The 23066-nt window shown below is 33.7% G+C and overlaps 1 long non-coding RNA gene across 2 annotated transcripts; it reads left to right on the plus strand.

Annotated features, from left to right (window-relative positions):
• Positions 1-16887: 16887 nt before the first annotated feature.
• LOC138900542 (uncharacterized) lies at positions 16888-20683 on the plus strand. Of its 2 annotated transcripts, XR_011411620.1 has the most exons (3): positions 16888-17079; positions 17174-17225; positions 19034-20683. It is a non-coding gene; the product is annotated as an uncharacterized lncRNA (long non-coding RNA). The 2 variants fall into 2 exon arrangements; XR_011411619.1 differs by having other exon boundaries at positions 16888-17225.
• The last annotated feature ends 2383 nt before the right edge of the window (positions 20684-23066 follow it).

Consider the following 23066-nt stretch of genomic DNA (forward strand, 5'->3'; position numbering starts at 1 on the left):
TTTGTAGATGCGAATTCACTGGGCAGAAAAAGCCTAAGTTCGAGGGTTTGATTTCATTCTCCATTTTTGGACCTAGAGAGCTCGATTGAGGCGACATTTTGAGGGTTTTTCAGAGGAAACATTTGGGTAAGGATTCTTGACTTATATTTGATTAATTTCAACTAAGATATCATTTGTTCTTCATTTAATTAAGGATTTGGATTGAGAATTTATGAAAAAAGGTGGAAAAATCCTTAGGCCGAATTTTGAGGTTTTGATCGAGAATTCGTATCGGATTTGAGTAATTTTTTAATGGGTGAACTCGATATCGAATGTGTGTTCGTATTTTGTGACTTTTACCCGATTTCGAGACGTGGGTCCGGGTTGACTTTTTGTGGCGATTTTTTGATTCTTTGCTAAAGTCGTAGATTTATTATTTAAATTAGTTTGGCTAGATTTAGGCCGTTCCGAGTCAAAAAATCGAGGGAAAGGCATTCTTATTAACTGATTGAGCTTGGTTTGAGGTAAGTGACTTGTCTAATCTTGTGTGGGGAACCTCCCCTTAGGTTTTGGTATTGTTATGATATTTGCAATACGTGAAGGTCATGTACGCGAGGTGACGAGTGCGTACTCAGGTTAAATATTGAAAAATCTGATTCTTGCTAAGTAGATTAGTTTTTCTAACATGTGTAGTCATCGTGTTTAGCCTAATGTCGTAAGTCTACGTATCTTAGCTCTTACTTGCAATTTGTGCAACATGTTTAGTTGAATTACCTGCTTCCTTGATTTTGTATTAAGTCCTTAACTTTAGGATTCCTTGTTGTACATTTGTTGTTCCATAGTTTATGAGTGTGTATTTACTTTTGGGACTACGAGGCGGTACCTCGAGAGCTCCCCATGTTGCATATTTACTTTTGGGACTGCGAGGCGGTACCTCGAGAGCTCCCCTATTGTATATTTACTTTTGGGACTACGAGGCGGTACCTCGGGAGTGCCCCTGTTGCATATTTACTTTTGGAACTACGAGTCGGTACCTTGGGAGCTTCCCCTATTGTGTATTTACTTTTGGGACTACGAGGCGGTACCTCGGGAGCGCCCATGTTGTTTACCTTTATTTGTTATTTTGTTACCTTTCTATAACTTCTCATTGTTTAAATTCTCAGTCATTTCATTATATTGTTATATCTTCTGCCTTGTTTCCCTTTTATTCTAGTAGGGTCCTAACCTGACCTCGTCACTACTCTACCGAGGTTAAGCTTGACACTTATTGGGTACTATTGTGGTGTAATCATACTACACTTCTGCACATCTTTTGTGCAGATCTAGGTACTGCTTACCAGTCTAGGTACCAGTGAGCTAGGCTGTACGTGGAGACTTCAAGGTACATCTGCCAGCGTCCGCAGACCTCGGAGTCCCCCTCTACCTTTATGATGGTGCTTTATTTATTTTCTTTAGACTCTGATGTGTAGAGACACTTAGCATTTTCTCTTTAGAGCTTGTGACTTATTTTCTCTTTAGATTCAAGCCGTTCAGAGTTGAAAAATCGAGGGAAAAGCCTTCTAGTTGATTGATTTACAGTGATTTGAGGTAAGTGACTTGTCTAACCTTGTGGAGGGGGGGGGGGAGATTCCCCTAAGGATTTCGTATTATTATAATAATTGTGATATGTGAAAGCCGTGTACACAAGGTGACAAGTGCGTACACGGGCTAAATATGAAATTTCCGATTTTTAGCTATGTAGTTTCTTTTCATACTTTAATTGAGTCACTTTAACATGTTATAGTCCTCATGTTTAGTATAATTTCATATGTTTACTTATTTTATCTCTTATTTGCAAATTATCCTACATGTTTAGTTGAAGTACTTACTTCCTTTATTCTGTATTCATTATTTAACTGTTGAATTCTTTACTTGAAATTGCTATTCTTGGAATATCTTGTTGTTGAATTTGGTTAAGTTGCAAAGTCCATGGTTCTTGTTGAGGTAAAGTTTAAGTTGTGAAATATCATTTTATTGAGTTACTCTTCAGTTGCTATTGTTGAGACTTTGTGTACATTGTGATTGAGCCGTGGGCTCCTTATTTTGAAATTCTGTTATTGTTTGGCTTTTCTGGCAAGTGGTAATATTGGGCACTTGAGGTACGAGTTGTGATACGTTGTGATATTGATATGCATACTATGGTATAAAGTTTGGGTGTTGAAACGCATGCGGTGAGATAAGGTGGGCTTGATATGCGTGGCTAGTAGGAAAACTGCTAGAAGTCGTGCGGTGTGATAAGGCGGGCTAAAATGCGGGATGCTATTTTGGGGAAAATAATTTTTAAAACTAAATGTAAAGGCTCCCAGTGATATAAGGAAAGACTATGAGTTACTTTTATGATTTGGGACTACGAGGTGGTACCTTCGTAATGGCCCTTGTTGATCTTTCTCTATTTGATGTATTTGTCTTGTTGTTTGTTTCCTTAACATGTAAATTCTTGCTTCCTTCTGTGATGTATTAACTGTCTTGATTCTGTGTTGTTAACTTCCGTAAATTCCTTATTGTTTCATTTCCACTGTCATTTTCATTATATTGTTATATCTTTCATTTTGTTTCTTATTATCTTAAGTAGGGCCTTGACCTGACCTCGTCACTACTTTACCGAGGTTAGGATTGGCACTTATTGGGTACCACTGTGGTGTACTCATACTACATTTCTGCATATCTTTTTGTGCAGATCCAGGTACTTCCTATCAGTCCCGACATTAGTGAGCTGAGATTGCTTTGAAGACTTTAAGGTACACATGTTCGCGTCCGCAGGCCTCAGAGTTCCCTTCTATCCTGTCCTTCCTTATTTCATTATGCCATTACAGACAATGATGTATATAATTGTTCAGCACTGTTACTTAGAGCTTGTGACTTATATTTCACCAGGTTTTGGGAGTTGTGCATATTGAGTGATAGATTTTATTTTATGTAGTTGCTGAAGTTTTGAGATTTTAGTTGTTATTTCAATTATTCTGTATGTTGTTAGACTTACCTAGTCTTATAGATTAGGTGCCGTAACGATATCCTACGGAGGAAACTTGTGAATCCTAGAAGTAGAAAAACGATTATCATTTGATGGATGATTATGGACACCACTAACTTTCAATCACCTATAGTGCAAATAAAAATATTTAACTATTTCTAGTAGACTAACACGTTCTCTAGCGTTTATGGGTTTTAAACTACCAAAATCATACAACCTAACGGTAGCGAAACAATGTTTAGAATCTACCCTTCTCAAAAGCTCATACTGCCTCAAAAAATATATTTTTGCCTATATTTTAATAAGTTTCTTTTATACCCAGTCAAAATATATACCAAACTTTCTTTTTTATCAAAAGAAGAAACTGAATAAATCAATTTATATATTTAAAAAATGGATATCAGGATATCAATTGAGTATTATTTGGACAAAGTAATAGGTACTTCAACTTATATACAACATAAACCTAAAGATGTCAAAATTAAAAAATGTTAATGAGAATTGTGATATATGCTTTACTTTTAAAAAAAAAGAAAAAAACCTTACTTCGATCTTTGCCTTATTGTTTGGCACTTCCTCTTCAACATTCTTCTCAAGATTCACATCTGTGTGGGATATAAAATTTTAGGATTTATTATATGAAAAAGGGCCAAAACTGCCCCTAACATATCAACTCCAGTCTAAAAATACCCCTCGTTAACCTATTTTGCTAAGAAAGACGCTACCGTTAAAAATCTAGTATAGTTATGCCCTTAGTTCTAATGGGTTACTTACGATTTAAATTAATATTTTATTAATTTCACGTGGCTATTTCTGACTGGCCATTAAATATAACATACCCCAAACCGGATTTTACCCCACCCATAACCCATCCAGACCAACCCGACACATTAAACATTATTTTACCCCAAAACACCTGATTGTTAGGTCATTTTCCACCTAATTCATCTACTCTAAGAAAAAAAGGGAGAAATGGTCAGCGATTTTGGAGTTTGACATCTTGAAATTTTCTGCTACAATTTTATACTGAAGTTGACGGATTCAAGTTGCTCTTTAACGTTAAAGCCTTCTCTCCATTCAAGTAAGACTCTATTGTTGTTTTCATGCTTAGGATTTTTGGAATCTTCCATCTCGTGTTGCTTTTGATGTTCTGTGATGTTTTAGTTATGTCTTCAATGTTAGTAGATGTCTTTATGTAGTAATTTTTTGTTGCATGTGGTCCCGCTTAGTTTAATGTCGTCTGAACTTAGAGTTTTAATTTCGTAACACCTGATTTATTTATTCGTATGGTTTTTTTTTTGTTGATTCCACTTGTTTATTCTAAGCTTTTGTCTTTGTTTACTAAATTTTTAATTGCATGTGGTCCCTTCCCTTTTTGTGTTGGTCTGGACTTAAGGGTTCAATTGTTGTTGATGCCTGATTTTTTTATTCATATGGGGTTTACTTGTTTATCGATTCCACTCGTTTATTCAAAGCTTTTGCCTTTGTTTACTGAATTATTGATTGCATGTGGTCCCTTCCCTTTTTTGTGTTGGTCTGGACTTAGGGGTTCAATGGTTGTTGATATCTGGTTTTTTTATCCATATGGGGTCTACTTGTTTGTTGATTTCAGTTATTTTTTCACCGATTTTGCTTTTGTTTACTTTATTTTGGCCGTATGTGATCCCTGTCCCTTTATTGGTAGATGCCCTCTTTAACTTTTCTCTTTGTATATTACTGATTGGTCCTTTTTCATGTTTCTTTTATGGCGTGCATTTGTTTTCTTTGAAGAATGATTGAGAAGGTTGATTTGGTCTTTAATCATGGGGGTAAGTGAGTGTTAGAACCTCAAGTGGCGTATCTTAAAAAAAGAAAGCATGTATTGATAGGTTATGATGTGTATTTGTTGTTTTGTATAGACATTTGTTCTGAATACACTAAGAAGTTAGGTTTTAGTGAGGTGAAACAATTACTAGTAACATGCTCTGTTGGTATGTGCTTTTTAATTGAGGGTGATAGAGACATTAGAATACTACAGTCTTTATTGTCAAACCAATTCAATGAGATTCAAATATTTGATGTAGATGAGAGTGAATTACATGTGCCAACTCCTAGCATCACTCACCATGATGGACCTTATAACTTGACAGTAGGAGTAGAAGTTGGGACTGATTGTGATTCATTTGATGAAGAGGAAGCTAATGAAACTAACTCTAGTGATTATGATAGTGAAAAGTTAGAACTATTTAGAAAATAAAGGAACAAAGAAGTTAATGACACACTGGACAAGTATAAAAACTTGGAGAAGGGTATGAGTTTTAAAGACTTGGTTGAAGCTAAAAGAGTTGTGGGATACTATGCAGTTACTAGTAGGAAGGGCCTTAAAGTTAAGAAGGGTGACACTAGTAGAGTTAGATAAAAATGTTATATTGGATGTCTTTTTGTGTGTTTTATATCCAAGGACAATAGATATCAAGGATTTAAGATCAAGACTTTGAACACAAGACATGAATGTGGTCCAACATTTCAGAATAGAATAGCTACACCCAATGCTTTAGCCCATTATTTCAAGAACAAAGTTCAAAATAATCCTAAGTACAAGGTCAAAGAGATGAGAGTGGACTTGGAGGATAGATTCAGACTTAATGTTAGCTATTCAAAGATGAAGAGGGTTAAGAAAATGGTCTTAGAAAATTTGGAGGGAACATTGATGACTATAATAGGTTAGAGACCTATGCTCAAGAGTTGAGGGACAGTAACCCTGGTACAAATGTGGTTATAAACATATCAAAAGATACTTTAGAAGAGGGAAAGACGAGATTTCTTAAAATGTATATATGCTTCCAAGCTTTGCAAAGTGGATGGAAAGTAAGGTTGAGGCCTTTAATAGGTTTGGGTGGCACATTTCTAAAAGGAAAATGCAAAGGAATTTTACTGGTAGCTATGGCATAAGATTATATCAAACACTTTTATCCACTTGCTTGGGCAGTGATGGATAGAGAAAGAGGTAGAACTTGGAAGTGGTTTATGGGGATGTTGAGATCTTCCTTAGAGTTAGGAGATGGTGAAGGAGTGACATTCATTTTAGACATACAAAAAGGTAATATCATTAATACCTTATATTATTTTTCACTGTTAGTTTACTTTAACTACTAAAAGACTCCACTTCTTTATTTGTTTTGATTGTTGAAGGGTTTGAGTGATGATGTTGCAATTGTGGTTCCCAAATCACATCACAGATGATGTGTTAGGCATAATGAAGCTAACTGGAGCAAGAACTGGAGGGGTGTAGAGATGAAAAGTTATTGTGGTGGTGTGCTTGGAGCTTTTATTATGAAGAATTCAAGGATCAATTGAGGACCCTAGGGACTATTTATGAATATGCTGTTAAAGACCTAATTTGGCACTCTCCACAAAACTGGTGTAAGGTTTATTTTGACACAACATGCAAGAATCAGATGGTTGACAACAAATTCACAGAATCATTCAACAAATGGATTCTAGAGGCAAGAGACAAACCAATAATCAAGATATTGGAAGAAATTACAGTCAAGGTAAATTACTATTTTAGTATTTTATGAAACTAATTGATTTTATGTATTATTATATCAGTGTTTGATTATTGGTTTTCTCTTGTTTTAAAGGTAATGAAAATGTTAAAAGATCGTGAAGATGAATGTAGGACTTGGAGAGATGAATTCAGTCCAAATGTCATGGAGTTATTGGGTGGTTTTAGAGAAATTACACAAGGGTGTGAAGTTGATTTTAATGGTGACTTTGGTTATGAAGTGCATGAAGGTCCAGAGAAGCATACTATTAGTTTTCAACTAAAGAAATGCACATGCAGAACATAGGACTTGACATGAATTCCATGTCCCATGCAATTAGAACTTTAATTGACAAGAAAGAAGAACCATTGAGTGAAGTGCATTGGCGGTACTCAAAGGAAACTTACATGGATGTGTATATGCATAAAATACAATCAGTTAGAGGTGCAAAATTTAGAAGGTGAAACCACATCATGCAATGGAGCCACCAGAAATAGTCAAAATGGTCGGTCGACCAAAGGTAAAGAGAAAGAGAGAGAAGGATGAGGCAAGGAAAAGATAGGGGGTTTGGTCAGCTTCAAGAAAAGGACTTGTCATGACATATGGATACTGCAGTGAGAGAGGTCACAATATCAAAATGTCCATTGGTAATGCTCGCATTCCCTTCTTATTAACTTCAAATATTTTTAACTACAATAACTCTAAATGTGATACCTTCATTGCTTGATCTTCTAGGTGAAAGGGAAATATAATCACTTCTTCCAAGATGAAGGATCTTCCCAACAGGTACAATATGTGCCCTTGACAGCACCCCAAGATAGTCAAACTTCTAAATTTATTTTTGTTCCTATACTTAGAATAAGGCTAATGAGAGTATCCCAAGATACACATCAACAAAACACCTCTACTCAATCCCCTCACAGTGAAACACTAGCAACACCATCAGTAATTCTGGATGATGACTATAACTATGAAGATGGAGATGTAATATCTGAAGACGAAGATGAACATCCAGTTTTGAGGCCTAAGGTGATATTTGAACCTAAAACTAGGCTTCAAAATAAAAAGTTGAGGCAACTGCCAACTGGACCCAGGAGGATTGCATTCAAGGGTGATGAATCTGGTGCCAATGTGCCCACAAACTTGCCCTATTCACCAAGGAAAGTCACTTAGAAAAGCAAAGCAACAATGAAATCAAGATAATTGTTGGCAGAAAAGGAAAAAATAGTTGGTAAATTGAAGGCTAAGAATATCAAGTTGTATGGACCTCAATTGTGTTCGAATGACTAATTTATAACTTAGGAAACAAACTATGTTTTTGTGATGGCTGGTTCAAACTTATTATGTATTGTTTTGCGGTGAATCAATTGTGGAAGTTGTTGTATTGATTCACCCCCAAAAAAATTATTGGGCTTATATTAGGGTGAAGTACATTATGACAATTAGTTGTTAAGTATATTTTACATATAACAATGCCTTGTTATCTATTAATGATCTTGTTATTTATTGATTATGTTGTTATCTAGTGATGTTGTTGTTTGTGTTCGAATGTGCATAACATGATGTTTGTTCTTGTGGCAGTACTTTAGATTTCAATGAGCATAACATACCAATGAAAACTAGAAATTCAATGAAAACGGCAATACAAAAATACAGTACAAAGACCACTACAAATTTAACTACTATGACTAAAACATACACACATTAACCTAACTAAAACTTGCAAATTCCCTTCATTTACTATGCCAACACTAATAGGCATTGTTCATAATATCAAACATTACTAAGCAAAACAACTTCTTTACATTATCCTGCAAGCCATAAAGATAACAACAATCTACAGATTTGTAAGCCACAATGATCAACAGATTCCTATGGTCACCTCAGTTGGACACTACTAATCAAAACACAACTTCTCTACATCATTTTGTAAGCCACAAATATAACAAAAACAATCCATGACCATATTATAAACTTTTTCCATTGCTTCAATTTCAACTCCAAATTTAAAACTTTCTCCTCCAATGCAGTTATATTATTCAAATTTTCAGCTTTACTACCAACTATATCATCGACCACCTTCCTAAACTTATTCCTTTCTTGACGATGGTAGGCTAGAAACCCGTATTTTAGCCATATTTTACACTATAATTACTATACTTTATTAGTGTTTAAGCTTAAATGATGGTGATTTATACTTATTATGTGTTTTATGCCATGCAAGAAATGATTCCGAGTTAAGAAGATAATTTAGAGCTAAATCGAATAATTTTGAGCTTTTAATTCTGAGTAGAAGCCCAAGAAATTAAACCGATATCGCGTTCGAATATTGAGGACCGAATACACATGTAAAAGATAAAGAACAATTGTTTAAAGCCATTTAAATGGCCATCATGGCATGGTAACCAAAGTACAAGGTGACAATATGTCATCATATTCTATATAGAAATTTAATTCCCCAAGACATGGTCCAATAGGACATTTGACCAATGTTAGGGATTTGCTTTGTTTAGGCAGAAATGCAATCCTATGATTTTGTCCACTGTCGCGTCGTATGGGGTGCGGCGAGGCGCGGCAGGGCAAAATGTGCGCAAATTTTGCTTTTTGATGTGTTCTGGATTTTTTCACAAGCGCGCCGCATGTCGCGGCACGGTAGCCTAAAAATGTTAGAGTGACTTCCCATTTTCGCTAAAAGGGGTAATTTCGTCCGGGGATTATTGGGGGATGGCTTAAATACACGGAAAAATACTATTTTCGGGACTTTTGACACAATATTCGACTTAAGGATGCTAAGGAGGAGTTGGAAGAACACAAGCACATGGATTTCATCATTCCTTCCTCACTCAAGATCCAGGTTTGGATTGAATTTATGTTTTCCTATACGTTAGTTACATTTGTGAAGAACTTATCCATCCTATGGAGTAAATCTTTTTGGGTTTGATGGATTTGGTGTATTGATGATTGTTTGTGGATTACAACTCTATTTTTATGTATTTGGATTATTTTTGAAAGATTTAATTGTTGCATCTATATTCAGTTGTTCTTGTAATCGAAAGACGCATAACTTATGATATCTTTGCATTATATTGATGGTTCAGTTCATAGATTCTTCTAAGTAATCGAAAGAGACTAGTTGAATCACTGATTAAATCTAGCTAGGAGAATAATCAAATGAGATTTTTCTAACGACCGATCCACTATGCATTCTTGTATATCTTCATAGTGCTTAAATTGATTCATCTCGTGAGGTTAAGACTTAATTGAGAGATGAGATTTTGTTGAACGGTTGAACTAATAATAGAGTGAATTCGAGAGACTCACTTGAACATTAGAAATGAATTATCTAGAGTTAGATCCCGGATAATTATCTTGCACTTATTATGTCAAAACCCTATCCTCTTCCACTGATAACCTTAATTGCTTATTCCTTGTTTCGATAGTCACTAGTCAATAGCTGTAGATTTTAGATTCTTAGTTAAATTTTATTATTAATCATATAAATCTCAATTGTTGATCCTCCTGGATAACAATCAAGCTAGAAACTACAAAAATACTATTTAAATCTAATCCATGTGGACACGATATTATACTATACTATCTTGGACTAGCGAGCACAATTTAAGTGTGTGTTTTGCGCTCGTCACTTGACGAAGAGCATCCACTGTATTCATAGGTGTCGTAGCACTAAAATAATTGGCTATCAGTCCGCAATAACAAACACTAGCGTCACGAGAAGAAGATTCAGCCATTTGAAGCTTAAAAAAATGAACTCAAATTTATCAAAGATTCGAGTTAAAATATGGGAGATGAGAGATAAGAGAGGAGAGAAATTGATGTAATTTGGTGATGAACTGAGTGGAAAATGACCTAACAATCAGTGTTTTGGGGGTAAAGTAGTGTTCAGTGGGTCGGATCGGTCTGGATGGGTTATGGAAGGGGTAAAATCCGGTTTGGATTATGCCATATTTAATGGCCAGTCAAAAATAGTCACGTGAAATTAATAAAATATTAATTTAAATAATAAGTAACCCGTTAGAACTAAGGGCACAACTATACTAGATTTTGAACGGTAGTGTCATTCTTTGCAAAATAGGTTAACGAAGGGTATTAATAGACTGGAGTTGATACGTTATATCTGGCCCTTTTCCGTTTATTATATATATCAAAAACTAAGACCAAAAAGTAGAAAGTATATTTAAGCACTTATGTTGAACAAAAGACTAATAATAGAATTTTAACAATACCTTAGTGTTGTTCTTCATTTCCACTCCATAGCCTTTAATATAGAGATAACCCAAATCATTATAAGAATAAAGTGGAGTATTAAGCTACTCAAGAATCTCGGTAAAGGATACCTTATTATCGTAGAACTAAGCAAAATTACATATGGACACAAGATATTTGGAGGAGGCTCAACTGCACGATTGTATCCTTGTATTTTATCATATAAATAACGTGGGATTAACTGTGACAATTTTTAGATAAGAAACCCATACACAAGGAAGAGAGAAAGGTGTTATTAAGAGAATTTAATTTGAGCAGTTTCAAATTATTAGTATACATGACAGTTTTGAATTTTTGACAGTTACTTTCCAAGAACCAAAAGCATTGTTCATCTAATACGAATAATTGCTTTAAAATGAGGAAAAGAACCAACAAATTCCAAAAATAAGAAAAAAATAAATAGCAATCCTTGTAGGTGCCAAGTCACCTTTTTGATTCTCAATATATATATATATATATATATATATATATATATATATATATATATATATATATATATACTAATATATAGAAATAGGAGTTGAAGTGTACGAACACTAGGACGAACACCGGCGAAATGGTAATTATTGATGTTTGTCATGTGCATTGTTTGATTTTACTCTTTAAAATCAACCATTTTATTCTCCTCATTTCACGACAAGTGTTGGTCTTTGTATTTTTGTCTTCCACTTCATTGGTCCCATTTTGTATTATATTATTAAAATGAGAGAAAAAAATCTTCTACTTAAGTTAAGTGTCAGCCTAAAAAAAGCCACATAGTATAAGTAGTTAATAATTAGTTACTGATTATTATTTTTGAATTTAAATATCTATAAAATAATAAGATAAAATATTTTATAATAAAAAATATAAATTAAAAAAAACTGCATTCAAATTCGAGAGTAGTTTCAAGGTGGAGTTTTTAAATTATCTATCTATTATTAAAAGGAGAGGAAAAAGCCATCTCCTTAAGCCAAGTGGTAGTCTAGAAAAAAGCCACATGGCATAAGTAGTTAATAGTTAGTAATTGATTATTATTTTTGAATTTAAATATTGATAAAATAATAAAATAAAATATTTTATAATAATATTATTGACAACAACAGAACAAAATTTAAAATAAAAAATATTTCAAGGTTAATAAAATATATATCTTCTCTTATATTACAAAAAGAAAGCGAGCAGATAAAAATATTAAACAAAGTAATTTTGCTAATAAAACAATGTAAAAATACTAAATATTGGATAATAGAAACAAAAAAGTTATTCAATGACTATATAAGTCCCTTTAATTTAATAGAAATTTTATTATTGCATATATCATATTGACAAATAAGATGACAAATGAAATTTATTAAAGTAATATGATCTAATATGTTCAAACCAGCCCGATCACAATTTATGTTAATTAATATTGACCGCGCATTGCGCGAGTACGATTACTTGAAGGGTACGAACACCGGCGAAATGGTAATTATAGATGTTTGTCATGGGCATTGTTTTATTTTACTCTTTAAAATTAACCATTTTATTCTCCTCATTTCATGACACGTGTTGGTCTTTGTATTTTTGTCTTCCACTTCATTGGTCCCATTTTTCCACTTCAATATCAGCCATTTCGCTGCTTTCCTCCTCCTTCGAAAATGCTCTCTTTTTCTTCTCTGCCTTTTCCCTCTTTCTTCATTTTGCTGTTTGATTCTTGGTAAACTCTGAGCTATGTTTCACTATTCTTTTCTATATGTATTCTTGGTTTGTCTGATATCACATATTTTTGAATTGTTGCATGTGAGTAATTTCTTTTACTTTAATGAAATTTTAACATAAGATTTGAAATTGGGGATGTAAAAAAATTCAATGTGACCAAGCAACTGAAACGCAGATAGGGATTGCAAAGAAGCTACTTTTAAGTAATCTCTGGGCGGCTCATATTGAGAGGTAATGAATGAACCTTTTTCTTCATGAACAAACTATTAAGACCTTTTTGGGGGGTTATTTTAATTTTTCATATCGATTGTCATGATTTTCGTTAAGTGGTATTCCAATGCTTATATATAAAAAAGTGGATTGTATGTGCGAGCTTCAGACACATTGATATTTCATTTATACGGAATTGGTTCCAAAATGACAACCTCATAAACATGCTTCATTCGACTTTTTTATGGACTGAAATTGGGTGTTAATTTGGTAGTTTCTATGTTCTTTCGGATAGAGGTCTTATTAGATTTTCACATGCATTGGGTAACTTTATCGGATTTATACGCTGATGTAACAAAGGTATTTGATAATGTGCCTAAATGAACTGTCCTTGCACTGCATGTGAAAGGGCTATTTGCAGTCTTTTCCTTTTTCAAATAATGAATATGGTAGGCTAGAAATCCGTATTTTAGCCATATTTTACACTCTAATTACTACACTTTATTAGTGTTTAAGCTTAAATGATGGTGATTTGCACTTATTATGTGTTTTATGCCTTGCAGAAAATGATTCCGAGTTAAGAAGTTAATTTGGAGCTAAATCGAATAATTTTGAGCTTTTAATTCTGAGTAGAAGCTCAAGAAATTAAACCGATATCGCGTTTGAATATTAAGGACCGAATACACATGTAAAAGATAAAGAACAATTGTTTAAAGCCATTTAAATGGCCATCATGGCATGGTAACCAAAGGACAAGGTGACAATATGTCATCATATTCTATATAGAAATTTAATTCCCCAAGACATGGTCCAATAGGACATTTGACCAATGTTAGGGATTTGCTTTGTTTAGGCAGAAATGCAATCCTATGATTTTGTCCACTGTCGCGTCGTATGGGGCGCGGCGAGGCGCGGCAGTGCAAAATGTGCCCAAATTTTGCTTTTTGATGTGTTCTGGATTTTTTAACAAACGCGCCGCATGTCGCGGCACGGTAGCCCAAAAATGTTTGAGTGACTTCCCATTTTCGCTAAAAAGGGTAATTTCGTCCGGAGATTATTGGAGGATGGCTTAAATACACGGGAAAATACCATTTTCGGGACTTTTGACACAATATTCGACTTAAGGAGGCTAAGGAGGAGTTGGAAGAACACAAGCACATGGATTTCATCATTCCTTCCTCACTCAAGATCCAGGTTTGGATTGAATTTATGTTTTCCTATACGTTAGTTACATTTGTGAAGAACTTATCCATCCTATGGAGTAAATCTTTTTGGGTTTGATGGATTTGGTGTATTGATGATTGTTTGTGGATTACAACTCTATTTTTATGTATTTGGATTATTTTTGAAAGATTTAATTGTTGCATCTATATTCGGTTGTTCTTGTAATCGAAAGACGCATAACTTATGATATCTTTGCATTATATTGATGGTTCAGTTCATAGATTCTTCTAAGTAATCGAAAGAGACTAGTTGAATCACTGATTAAATCTAGCTAGGAGAATAATCAAATGAGATTTTTCTAACGACCGATCCACTATGCATTCTTGTATATCTTCATAGTGCTTAAATTGATTCATCTCGTGAGGTTAAGACTTAATTGAGAGATGAGATTTTGTTGAACGGTTGAACTAATAATAGAGTGAATTCGAGAGACTCACTTGAACATTAGAAATGAATTATCTAGAGTTAGATCCCGGATAATTATCTTGCACTTATTATGTCAAAACCCTATCCTCTTCCACTGATAACCTTAATTGCTTATTCCTTGTTTCGATAGTCACTAGTCAATAGCTGTAGATTTTAGATTCTTAGTTAAATTTTATTATTAATCATATAAATCTCAATTGTTGATCTTCCTGGATAACAATCAAGCTAGAAACTACAAAAATACTATTTAAATCTAATCCATGTGGACACGATATTATACTATACTATCTTGGACTAGCGAGCACAATTTAAGTGTGTGTTTTGCGCTCGTCACTTGACGAAGAGCATCCACTGTATTCATAGGTGTCGTAGCACTAAAATAATTGGCTATCAGTCCGCAATAACAAACACGAGCGTCACGAGAAGAAGATTCAGCCATTTGAAGCTTAAAAAAATGAACTCAAATTTATCAAAGATTCGAGTTAAAATATGGGAGATGAGAGATGAGAGAGGAGAGAAATTGATGTAATTTGGTGATGAACTGAGTGGAAAATGACCTAACAATCAGTGTTTTGGGGGTAAAGTAGTGTTCAGTGGGTCGGATCGGTCTGGATGGGTTATGGATGGGGTAAAATCCGGTTTGGATTATGCCATATTTAATGGCCAGTCAAAAATAGTCACGTGAAATTAATAAAATATTAATTTAAATAATAAGTAACCCGTTAGAACTAAGGGCACAACTATACTAGATTTTGAACGGTAGTGTCATTCTTTGCAAAATAGGTTAACGAAGGGTATTAATAGACTGGAGTTGATACGTTATATCTGGCCCTTTTCCGTTTATTATATATATCAAAAACTAAGACCAAAAAGTAGAAAGTATATTTAAGCACTTATGTTGAACAAAAGACTAATAATAGAATTTTAACAATACCTTAGTGTTGTTCTTCATTTCCACTCCATAGCCTTTAATATAGAGATAACCCAAATCATTATAAGAATAAAGTGGAGTATTAAGCTACTCAAGAATCTCGGTAAAGGATACCTTATTATCGTAGAACTAAGCAAAATTACATATGGACACAAGATATTTGGAGGAGGCTCAACTGCACGATTGTATCCTTGTATTTTATCATATAAATAACGTGGGATTAACTGTGACAATTTTTAGATAAGAAACCCATACACAAGGAAGAGAGAAAGGTGTTATTAAGAGAATTTAATTTGAGCAGTTTCAAATTATTAGTATACATGACAGTTTTGAATTTTTGACAGTTACTTTCCAAGAACCAAAAGCATTGTTCATCTAATACGAATAATTGCTTTAAAATGAGGAAAAGAACCAACAAATTCCAAAAATAAGAAAAAAATAAATAGCAATCCTTGTAGGTGCCAAGTCACCTTTTTGATTCTCAATATATATATATATATATATATATATATATATATATATATATATATATATATATATATATATAGAAATAGGAGTTGAAGTGTACGAACACTAGGACGAACACCGGCGAAATGGTAATTATTGATGTTTGTCATGTGCATTGTTTGATTTTACTCTTTAAAATCAACCATTTTATTCTCCTCATTTCACGACAAGTGTTGGTCTTTGTATTTTTGTCTTCCACTTCATTGGTCCCATTTTGTATTATATTATTAAAATGAGAGAAAAAAATCTTCTACTTAAGTTAAGTGTCAGCCTAAAAAAAGCCACATAGTATAAGTAGTTAATAATTAGTTACTGATTATTATTTTTGAATTTAAATATCTATAAAATAATAAGATAAAATATTTTATAATAAAAAATATAAATTAAAAAAAACTGCATTCAAATTCGAGAGTAGTTTCAAGGTGGAGTTTTTAAATTATCTATCTATTATTAAAAGGAGAGGAAAAAGCCATCTCCTTAAGCCAAGTGGTAGTCTAGAAATAAGCCACACGGCATAAGTAGTTAATAGTTAGTAATTGATTATTATTTTTGAATTTAAATATTGATAAAATAATAAAATAAAATATTTTATAATAATATTATTGACAACAACAGAACAAAATTTAAAATTAAAAATATTTCAAGGTTAATAAAATATATATCTTCTCTTATATTACAAAAAGAAAGCGAGCAGATAAAAATATTAAACAAAGTAATTTTGCTAATAAAACAATGTAAAAATACTAAATATTGGATAATAGAAACAAAAAAGTTATTCAATGACTATATAAGTCCCTTTAATTTAATAGAAATTTTATTATTGCATATATCATATTGACAAATAAGATGACAAATGAAATTTATTAAAGTAATATGATCTAATATGTTCAAACCAGCCCGATCACAATTTATGTTAATTAATATTGACCGCGCATTGCGCGAGTACGATTACTTGAAGGGTACGAACACCGACGAAATGGTAATTATAGATGTTTGTCATGGGCATTGTTTTATTTTACTCTTTAAAATTAACCATTTTATTCTCCTCATTTCATGACACGTGTTGGTCTTTGTATTTTTGTCTTCCACTTCATTGGTCCCATTTTTCCACTTCAATATCAGCCATTTCGCTGCTTTCCTCCTCCTTCGAAAATGCTCTCTTTTTCTTCTCTGCCTTTTCCCTCTTTCTTCATTTTGCTGTTTGATTCTTGGTAAACTCTGAGCTATGTTTCACTATTCTTTTCTATATGTATTCTTGGTTCGTCTGATATCACATATTTTTGAAGTGTTGCATGTGAGTAATTTCTTTTACTTTAATGAAATTTTAACATAAGATTTGAAATTGGGGATGTAAAAAATTTCAATGTGACCAAGCAACTGAAACGCACATAGGGATTGCAAAGAAGCTGCTTTTAAGTAATCTCTGGGCGGCTCATATTGAGAGGTAATGAATGAACTTTTTTATTCATGAACAAACTATTAAGACCTTTTTTGGGGGTTATTTTAATTTTTCATATCGATTGTCATGATTTTCGTTAAGTGGTATTCCAATGCTTATATATAAAAAGTGGATTGTATGTGCGAGCTTCAGACACATTGATATTTCATTTATACGGAATTGGTTCCAAAATGACAACCTCATAAACATGCTTCATTCGACTTTTTTATGGACTGAAATTGGGTGTTAATTTGGTAGTTTCTATGTTCTTTCGGATAGAGGTCTTATTAGATTTTCACATGCATTGGGTAACTTTATCGGATTTATACGCTGATGTAACAAAGGTATTTGATAATGTGTCTAAATGAACTGACCTTGCACTGCATGTGAAAGGGCTATTTGCAGTCTTTTCCTCTTTCAAATAATGATGTAAATGCAGATTTATAAAGAAGTAAACATGCTTCTAACTATCTTAATTGCCTTTAAAGGACATCTTCAAAAATTCAATTTGAAAATTATGTTTATATTCTTCAGGGAAAAATGTTATGATGTGTTTGGATAGGAGACAACCCATCGAAAATTTACTTTGTACTTCTTCCACATATTTATCTGGCTTTGCTCCATCTCTCAGCAAATTTAAAGTGTCACTTGCTACTGCATATACATCAAAAGAACATTAGCAGGACTATGCCATCTCAAAATGACAACTTTTTACATGGTATTGAAGGAAAGCAAATTGCAGACACTTTAAACTTAAATAAGCTACCTAATTACAAAAGGTTAAATGAAAAATTAAAAAATATATCAAAACTTTTATATCACTTTACATGATTGATAAACTATATATGATGTCTCTGCTCAGTCTTTACTTCAGCTAAAATGTAATGAGAATTGTAAATAAACTGCAGTTTTAATTTTTAGTTAAAAGCTGTGGTACCCCAAATGATTATAAAAAGAATGGAGAAAGAGGGTAAAAAATAAAAAGTAACCTTAACATAAATTTAGCAACAATCTGAAAGTTTATTCCCTGTTGTAAATTGAGCTCTACTTCTTCACTTTTCATTCCAAAGTTACATGAGATTTATCAGATTGTTGAACACATTTAAACATTATAACAAGCATAATATTGTTTTTTGTTCTTTGGTTATCTGCTAGAAGTTGTATCAGTGTGCTTTTGTCACCTTATGCTCCACTAATGATTGTTATATGAAGATTTATTTGAGGCTCGAAATATAACCCATAAATGATTGTATATTTCAGAAGAACATTGGTAGGAAGATATTTATGCTCACAACTCTAACTCATTTTTAATGCATCGACACATTAGATTTTACGTGTCGTGATATCATTCTTCATTAGTAAACAGCAGTATTTACTTTGTTTTCTTTCGGTATGCATTAATGACCTCATTCAGAACTACACTGACATTATTGTATATATGTACTCTTCTTAAGTGTTGCCAGTCCTGATGATTAATAACTCCATTTAAGATGTAATAATATACTGTCATTCAAGAAGTCGAACTTGAAATCAGTCCCCAAGTATGGTTTTGCATCTGAATGAATGACTTGAACATGAGGTTCAACTCTTCTGTTTTGCGTATTTATTTGGTGCTTTTGAAATCTATTCTAAGGAAAAAAAGTAAAAAGTTCAAAAGTTGCAGAACTATTGAGAATTATCTCTTTGTTCACTTAAAGGACATTGGTGACATCTTATTTTTTCGATATTTTGGACAATTAGATACATATGTTGTTGTGATACATTTGGATTTCTTTTTTAGATCGTTTCATCTTTTTCCCATGTTGTTATGGTAGATTTTCATGTGGACTGTATCTTAAGTTCACTATGGGTGATTGGCACGTGTATTTGCTTGAACATGGTATTTCTATATTCGAATCTATGGCATTTTACATCAATATCTAAAAGCCATCACCAAGAGCTCTCTCAGTAACTTTTATCCTTGCAAGGCGATTGGACTTCATCCCAACTGATTGGTAAAAGCATGGCAGGTAAGTCACCGACTTTCAAAAGCTGAAGGTTAATAATTCAGAGATGAGTGCATTTCATAGTGCAGTTTTTGAGTTTCAAAATCATCCATATCATTAGATAAGTCCATTTCTTATTGAAGATTTATTAGTCTATCATACAATTTATTGATAGTCTCATAATAAAAGGACAAGTAAAAGTTACTAGACGATCTTTTTCTCCGTTATATTTATTTTGAATATTTTTCTCTAGCGTCCTTTATTAAGACAAAAATGTGCCCTTTAATGAACCTTACACCTATAATATTAGAATAACAGTTCAACTAGAAGATAAATTTTGGTATTCATTCATAGTAGTTATGGGTCTTTTTGTGTGTTTCATATGCAGACTTTAGAATCTTATCCCCTTAAAATGATTTTTTTCTCCAAGTATACTTCTTGAAGTAATTACATGCGCTCTGCAATTTGTGGCTTCATTTCAGTGATCTTTCAGAATAGAACAAAGAACGTATGGAAGAGTAATTCTTTTGTAGCTTATGATGATTCTATTTTCTTTCTGTAGCAGGTTTTGGCATTGCCACTATGCATATACCCTTTTCTTGAGGGTCTTGCATATTGCAGCTTTACGATTATTTTGTTGGTCCTTCAATGAATAGAGTATAAATCTTTCTAATGTTTGATAATGAGACATTTGTGCATATTTACTTTATATACTCATCTCACTGGTTTATATCTATATATGGATAGATCAGTGCGCTTGCATTAAGTTTCATGCCTTCTCTTTGCATGACTTAGCAAATGTATCCCAACTTCATGATTCGGCAAATTGTTGACCACTTTTGCATATTTGGAGCTGGTAAGTGAAGAAGTATGGTGTCGAAAGTTTTAGATTACTTTAAACATCCACACTTATATGATAATTGTTTATATGTTAGGGTCGACATCAAGAATGTGTACTGAACAATATAATACTAACTTGCACATCGTTGCGGAGAGAAATTTGTTTTATCTAAGCTTAGAGTGATTTTAGTCACTCATTTTCCTTAACCTTTTTACATTCTGCAAAATCTTAAATACTCAGATCGCAATGCTACAACATGAGTTGTCAGAACAATACTGAGCTGCTGAACAATTATTATACACACAAAGATATGTATACTTTGTGGAGCACAAGATTGGGACATGAATAATCAGAACTGGAAGCTGTTTGTTCGAGATCATATCAGTCATTTAATTTAAGGACTTGAGTCTTGTACCTTTGCATTTTATAATAGTAGCTAGGACTAAAATTATGTCGTCTTTCTGATTTTGAACTTATGGAGCTTAGAAAGAGGTTTGGATGTTCACTATTCTAGGAAAGTTCTACTATTGTGAGACATGCCGTTACCAAATTAACTTCAAAAACTGGACAAAATGTGTAAATGGAAATGGGTAAGTTAATTTGCTAGGTCGTAAAGCAAAGACCTCAACAATTTACGACTTGCACAGACTGCTTATCGCTTTTCATTCCTTACACTTAATTATCAATTACAACTATGAGAGTATGATTGACAAACTGTCAATAAGTTGAAACAGCTCTGCTTCAGAAAGTTTAGTAGATTGATTTTAACTTCATTGCTTTTCCATCATCTACCAGAATAGTTTTTTTTCCCCTTCTTGCTCATGTTGGGCACTTGGGTCCGTGCACAGCACGGGCAACACCCTACTAGTGTGTGTGTATATATATATATATATATATATATATATATATATATATATATGATCACTCAACTCTCTCACCATCATAGTAATGGATCATTACCAACGACTACATCAATAGTAAAATAGTTCATATATTGAAAGAATGAAACCATATGAATACAATCTACAATACTATTTTAATTTTCATGATTCAATCTCTCAGCGAGACCGAATTGTGGATAAAAATAAGTGTTAACCCGTGAAACGGTACAGTTGAATTTATACGTAGTTTTTAGACAAGTGAAGTAATTTGATCCTGAAATAATATAACAATTCAAGAAATATATAATACTTAGCCTTGAAATATAGATGAAACAGCGGAGATGATAGTTCCGGGAACAAAGCTTTCGGGCACAGCAATGATGAGATCAGAAGGCAAGAAAGTAAAATTGTATAAAACTTTGTATAGAATATAGTATAAGTTTAGCTAGAAAATTCGTGTCCTTTCCAATGGTCACTGAGCTCAATATTTATAGCTATGTCTAGTAAAAAAATGTCCTAGGATCGTGCCCTCCTTTAATTTCAATTATGAGGGTCATTGATGAAGATGTAACGATGAACATAAATTTCAAATTCTCTGTAACGGACCGTCGCTCTTAATGTTGCAGAATATTCCTTAGTAAATATTATCGGGCGCAGAGCATTTAATACATCTTTATGAACGTTATCCTTTCTGGTGACAAGCAAAGTGGCTGCGTTCGGTCCTCAGTCATCCCATCTTGGATTCCACGTGTCCTCCTTTTAGTCAGCCACATATCATATCATATTTTACCCTATATAGATAGTCCCCCTACTTTTCGGTGACATAATTTTGTGTCACCGGAAAGTTGGTAGAAATATCTTTTTGGCGGAAATTACTATAATTGTCTCTCAAGGTCTCTCACAGTTGATTAGACGCACGTCTCTCCACATTTAATGCCCCGAACACGCGTTATCCTATGATTCAGCACAACATTACCGATTATCGAGGTAATCATGGCCATGAGTTTAGCCGCCAAAATTTTACTCATACGCAACTTTCTTTTCCTTTGCGTTTCATAATTGCTTGAGTTTCTTATTTGCATCCATGTTTTCCATCCTTTTTCTAATTTTCTTCAAACACAAAATCTTTCCCTTTTTCTTTTCCAATGGCTTCTTCCTCTAAGCGTGCTAGTTCTACAAAGATCAAGAATAAAACCGAGGACTCCATTCCTCCAACAGTGGGTTCCATCATCCCAAGAAGGCTTAGTACTTCGAAGAATTTTGAAGAGAAATTTTCTACTGCTAACCCTCGTACATGGGTTGTTAGTAGGTACCCTTCTTCCATTCGTCCTTTTAATATTTCTGCTGTGAAGGAGGATTGCCGCTGCAATGAGTTGGAAATTATTGCTCCAGATCTATCGGAGCGAGTGACCCTTCCCAAGGAAGGTTTTACATATTTTTTCATGTATCCCTTTACTTTGAGTGCATTTTCTTTGAGCGAAGAGCTTGATTCCATGATTGCGAAATTTTGCCTTCGCTACCAGGCGTGTTTGGCATAGGTAAGTCCTTCAGCGTGGAGGACGATCGCCTGCCTCCGACATTTGTGCCAAGAAACTGGAGAGGAGCTAACCCTAGCTCATATGATGAATCTCTATTCCCCAAAATCTTCCGCGAGGGAATGATAAACCTTTGCAAGCGTGGCCGCAATGCTTTGTTGTCTAGCATGGATGATGACAACGACCGTAGGTGGATATAAAGGTTTATTACAGTTTCTACCAATGACATCATTACATCAATGACTTCATCCTTTTCGGTTGCTTGGAACCGCACTCGTAAGTTCTTTGTATAGTATTCTTTTTATTAGATATTCTTCTATGGTCGTATCTTCACCCTTCGCATGTTTCAACAACTCGATGGATCCCACAAGTGGTGGAAGGTTTGAAATGGTGGGTTCAGAAGATCTTGGGCATCACAATGCCCGAAACTCGTTCGTGGAAAGAAATAGCCCTTAAATACAGGTGGAAGGCCAAAAATCATGGTAACTTTAATTTACCTTGCTTCCATTTTTGTATATGAAGAACTTGGTTGAACCCTTCTAACTTGTTCACGGAATTAGGTCTACCTGCCGGCTTTATTGCTGTCCCCGAGGAGGACGTTCTGG

The sequence above is a fragment of the Nicotiana tomentosiformis genome, chromosome 10 (genome assembly GCF_000390325.3).
Source record: "Nicotiana tomentosiformis chromosome 10, ASM39032v3, whole genome shotgun sequence".
Lineage (NCBI taxonomy): Eukaryota > Viridiplantae > Streptophyta > Magnoliopsida > Solanales > Solanaceae > Nicotiana > Nicotiana tomentosiformis.